Below are 5,013 nucleotides of genomic sequence, written 5' to 3'. Positions count from 1 at the left end.
TCTGCGCACACCGCCGCGGCCATCCTACTCGTCGCGGCTTCAAGACGCCCCCGCCGTGAGGCGGGTGCGCCCCGCCTGCCTGCGACGGTCGAGTATAGGCTGAACGCTACAGCGCCATCCATTTTCAGGGCTGGTTGCTTCGGCAGGTGAGTTGTTACACACTCCTTAGCGGATTCCGACTTCCATGGCCACCGTCCTGCTGTCCTGAGCGACCAACGCCTTTTATGGTTTCCGATGAGCGTTCATTGGGCGCCTTAACTCGACGTTTGGTTCATCCCACAGCGCCAGTTCTGCTTACCAAAATTGGCCCACTTGGCACTCCCATCCGAGCTCCGACTTCATCTTCGAGCAAGACGGAGATCTCACCCATTTAAAGTTTGAGAATAGGTTGAGGCCGTTTCGGCCCCAATGCCTCTAATCATTCGCTTTACCGGATGAGACTGTGTGAATGTAGCGCGCCCGCGAGGGGCGCGAACATATTTCTCGAGCGCCAGCTATCCTGAGGGAAACTTCGGATGGAACCAGCTATTAGATAGTTCGATTAGTCTTTCGCCCCTATACCCAGTTCCGACGATCGATTTGCACGTCAGAATCGCTTCGGTCCTCCATCAGGGTTTCCCCTGACTTCGACCTGACCAGGCATAGTTCACCATCTTTCGGGTCCCAGCGTGTACGCTCTCAGTGCGTCTCGATAATAACAACGGTGGCTTTTTCGAAACGCCTCGGGAATGCGGCGGGACCGCGGAAACGGTCCGCGCATCTTCCCTCCGGCGCGACCGAGGCCGCGCCTTTCACTTTCATTGCGCCTCTGGGTTTAGTGTAAAAAAATCCCAATGACTCGCGCACATGCTAGACTCCTTGGTCCGTGTTTCAAGACGGGTCCTGTGAGTGCCCAAAACAAACCCACCGCCGACCGGGACGCGTCCCGTCCGAGAGCGCGCCGCTAACCACGACGGCCGACGCGCGACACCCGCGGCGCACGAGGCGCCGGGGGCCGCACGAAGGTCGCCGCTGCGGCGCGACGGACGACCGGCCGAAGCCGGGCGGACGCGAACCTCGTTCTCTACCGTCGCGTGCGGCGGCCGTGGACGCCGCGGCTCCGCCCCTCGTCGAGGGACGGGACAACCGCACGGCGCATTCGACCGCAGCGCGACGGGTCGCGGTGTTATACTGAGGGAGAAGTGCACGCACTCCGGGGGCCCGTCGGCGAACCCGCGCCCCCCCCTGCCGGCGCACCCGCGAAGGCGCGTCGGCAGAGGGTGAGCGGCGAGACGCGGACCCCGGCGGAAGAGCGATGAATCTCCCCGTTCGCTCGTTTGAGTTCCACAGGTTTACCCCTGAACGGTTTCACGTACTCTTGAACTCTCTCTTCAAAGTTCTTTTCAACTTTCCCTCACGGTACTTGTTCGCTATCGGTCTCGTGGTAGTATTTAGCCTTAGATGGAGTCTACCACCCGCTTAGGGCTGCACTCTCAAGCAACCCGACTCTGGGGAGAGAGACCGTCGCGGCCGGCTACCGTCACCACGGGCCTGGCACCCTCTACGGGTAAACGGCCCCGTTCAAGATGAACTTGGACTGGCAGCCGTGACTAATGACCGCGCGTGTATGTATAATTCTCCTCCCGAACGCTACATTTCCCGGCGGCCCGCCGGGGCCGCAGGATTCAGCGCTGGGCTCTTCCCGTTTCGCTCGCCGCTACTCGGGGAATCCTCGTTAGTTTCTTTTCCTCCGCTTACTGATATGCTTAAGTTCGGCGGGTGATCTCTCCTGATTTGAGGTCGACAAACAGTTTGCGTGCAAAATGACGCATGCGAGCGCTCAGACTCACGCGCGGCGACGCCTTTTACGGGTTGTGTGCGTGTGTGCGCAGCGGCTTTTGCAAGTCACCGCGCTCACGCCACGTTCCAGTGCGTGCGCGCGAAGCGAGCGCCCGATGCGAGCGCACTGAGGCGCTACATTCGCACAGGGCGCGCCCGACAACAGGCGTCGATAAATATTTGACCGGACGCCCGGAAGGACGGGTGGGTGGCGGAGGCGTGCGTGTGCACGCGACCTATCCCCCCCCCCCGCCGACCTGGCGACGCCGGCAACTGCTCGCGAACAGCCACACACACACACACACACAAGTGTGTGTGTGTGTGTTATATGACCGTTCGCAGTCTGGTGTTTCTGGTGTACGCGACCCTCAAACAGGAGTGGTCCGTCGACAAACTACGTCTTGCTCGGACCGCAATGTGCGTTCGAAATGTCGATGCTCATGTGTCCTGCAGTTCACACTCTGACGCGCATTTAGCTGCGTTCTTCATCGACCCACGAGCCGAGTGATCCGCCGTTCAGGGTAATCTAGTGATTACATATTGTTGTTGTTATATTGTTTCGTTTTCGGCATATTATATATTTCATAATGCACATGCGAGATGTGCAAAATAAATTTATATAAAAAAAAAAAATTACACGTTACGCGTACACGCGCACATGTTCGTTTCGCACAGGAAATGATCCTTCCGCAGGTTCACCTACGGAAACCTTGTTACGACTTTTACTTCCTCTAAATGATCAAATTCGGTCAAACTTTCCGGCGCGTCAGAGGCCCACGAGGAGCTTCCGCGCGCCAGTCCGAAGACCTCACCAAATCATCCATCGGTAGTAGCGACGGGCGGTGTGTACAAAGGGCAGGGACGCAATCAACGCGAGCTGGTGACTCGCTTTTACTAGGAATTCCTCGTTCATGGGGGAGAATTGCAAACCCCAATCCCTATCACGAAGGGGTTTCATCGGGTTACCCGGGCCGTTAAGCCAAGGAGGACACGCTGATCCCTTCAGTGTAGCGCGCGTGCGGCCCAGGACATCTAAGGGCATCACAGACCTGCTATTGCTCAATCTCGTGCGGCTATATATACCGCCGGTCCCTCTAAGAAGATTTTCATTGTACGCCGGTAGTGAAGACCGCGACGCGCCCGCGCCTCCGACGCAGAACGCCAAAGGACACGGACGCGCGCGGACCCTCGTGATACCGGTTGTACGTCTATTTAATAGGCTAGAGTTACGTTCGTTACCGGAATTAACCTGACAAATCGCTCCACCAACTAAGAGCGGCCATGCACCACCACCCACCGAATCGAGAAAGAGCTGTTAATCCGTCAATCCTTCCAGTGTCCGGGCCTGGTGAGTTTTCCCGTGTTGAGTCGAATTAAGCCGCAGGCTCCACTCCTGGTGGTGCCCTTCCGTCAATTCCTTTAAGTTTCAGCTTTGCAACCATACTCCCCCCGGAGCCCGAAAGCTTTGGTTTCCCGGGAGCTGCCCACCGGGTTAAAATAATGAAACTTCGGCGGATCGCTGGCTGGCATCATTTATGGTTAGAACTACAGCGGTATCTAATCGCCTTCGAACCTCTAACTTTCGTTCTTGATTAATGAAAACACCTTTGGCAAATGCTTTCGCTTTAGTCCGTCTTGCGACGATCCAAGAATTTCACCTCTAACGTCGCAATACGAATGCCCCCAGTTGTCCCTATTAATCATTACCTCTGGTATCAGAAAGCCAACAAAACAGAACCGAGGTCCTATTCTATTATTCCATGCGTACAATATTCAGGCAAAACTTAGCCCGCTTTGAGCACTCTAATTTGTTCAAAGTAAACAGCCGCGACGGCCCGCCTCGGCGAACGGCCGACCTTGCGGCCGACCGACGCCGGATGGCGAAGGACGCACCGGCGAGAAGCCCCGCAGACGTGCCTGTCGTACCGCAGTCGGTAGACCGACACCGCAGGACACAATTTCAACTACGAGCTTTTTAACCGCAACAACTTTAGTATATGCTATTGGAGCTGGAATTACCGCGGCTGCTGGCACCAGACTTGCCCTCCAATGGATCCTCGTTAAAGGATTTAAAGTGTAATCATTCCGATCACGAGGCCTCGGACGAGTCCCGTATCGTTATTTTTCGTCACTACCTCCCCGTGCCGGGAGTGGGTAATTTGCGCGCCTGCTGCCTTCCGTGGATGTGGTAGCCGTTTCTCAGGCTCCCTCTCCGGAATCGAACCCTGATTCCCCGTTACCCGTGACAACCATGGTAGTCGCATAAACTACCATCGACAGTTGATAAGGCAGACATTTGAAAGATGCGTCGCCGGTGCTAGACCGTGCGATCAGCTCAAAGTTATCTAGAGTCATCTCGAAGAGCGACGGACGACGCGAGCGCCGACCGCCGATTGGTTTTTGATCTAATAAAAGCATTCCTCACGTTCCCGTTCAGAATTACGTTTGCATGTATTAGCTCTAGAATTGCCACAGTTATCCAAGTAACTGTGTACGATCTAAGGAACCAAAACTGATATATTGAGCCATTCGCGGTTTCACCTTAATTAGGCTCATACTGAGACTTGCATGGCTTAGTCTTTGAGACAAGCATATGATTACTGGCAGGATCAACCAGGGAGCTGCTCTGCGAGGCCGCGGGCGCGCGCGCACTGGGCGCGCCGACACCCGCGATCCACACGTCACACGCGAACGCGCACCGGAGTCACCCGGCGGGCGACGCTGGCTCTCTCTTTCGATTTTTAACGTGCCGACGCACGAGATACAACGGATTGTATGCATACATACGCACAGAGCACGAGATCGTGCTCCGCGTTTCTCAATTTCCCATCGTAAAACGTGCACACCGAAAACGCACGCCGTCGGCGCGGTAAACGGAGCGACGGAGGCTGAAACGCCGTCCGCCGTCACTCGACAGGATGATTCTGCTAGCGCGGAACTCCAGAGTGATGCGATCGCATAGGCCGCGGCGACGAAATATAATCGCACGCCGGGTGAGTGTCTCGTCTCGCAAATGTACCGCCGACGCGGCCGAATGGCCGCCGCAGTTTGCGAACGCCGTGAAGGAAGTCTTGTCAAAGACGACAACCCACTGCTATACATACGATGGATGAGGGGAGAGACCCAGACGACAACAACAACGAATACGGACACGGCAATGTTGGGTAGCGCAATAATCCGTCGCCATTATTTTAT

The 5,013-nt window shown here is 56.1% G+C and overlaps 3 non-coding genes across 3 annotated transcripts in view; all 3 read right to left on the bottom strand.

Annotated features, from left to right (window-relative positions):
• The window catches only part of LOC147067641 (large subunit ribosomal RNA), a 4,110-nt gene extending 2,328 nt beyond the window's left edge, over positions 1 to 1,782 (bottom strand). The window contains exon 1 of the ribosomal RNA XR_015071428.1: positions 1 to 1,782. This exon is cut by the window's left edge and continues 2,328 nt beyond it. This is a non-coding gene — a ribosomal RNA (large subunit ribosomal RNA).
• A 398-nt stretch (positions 1,783 to 2,180) lies between these two features.
• LOC147067640 (5.8S ribosomal RNA) lies at positions 2,181 to 2,342 on the bottom strand. Its single transcript, XR_015071429.1, has one exon. It is a non-coding gene; the product is annotated as a 5.8S ribosomal RNA (ribosomal RNA).
• Positions 2,343 to 2,494: 152 nt separating this feature from the next.
• Positions 2,495 to 4,438, bottom strand: LOC147067639 (small subunit ribosomal RNA). Its single transcript, XR_015071432.1, has one exon. It is a non-coding gene; the product is annotated as a small subunit ribosomal RNA (ribosomal RNA).
• Positions 4,439 to 5,013: the final 575 nt, after the last annotated feature.

This window comes from Rhyacophila brunnea, unplaced genomic scaffold (genome assembly GCF_057557595.1).
Source record: "Rhyacophila brunnea isolate RB1 unplaced genomic scaffold, BYU_Rbru_1.0 scaffold_352, whole genome shotgun sequence".
NCBI lineage: Eukaryota > Metazoa > Arthropoda > Insecta > Trichoptera > Rhyacophilidae > Rhyacophila > Rhyacophila brunnea.
This window is presented reverse-complemented; position numbering and strand designations above follow the sequence as displayed.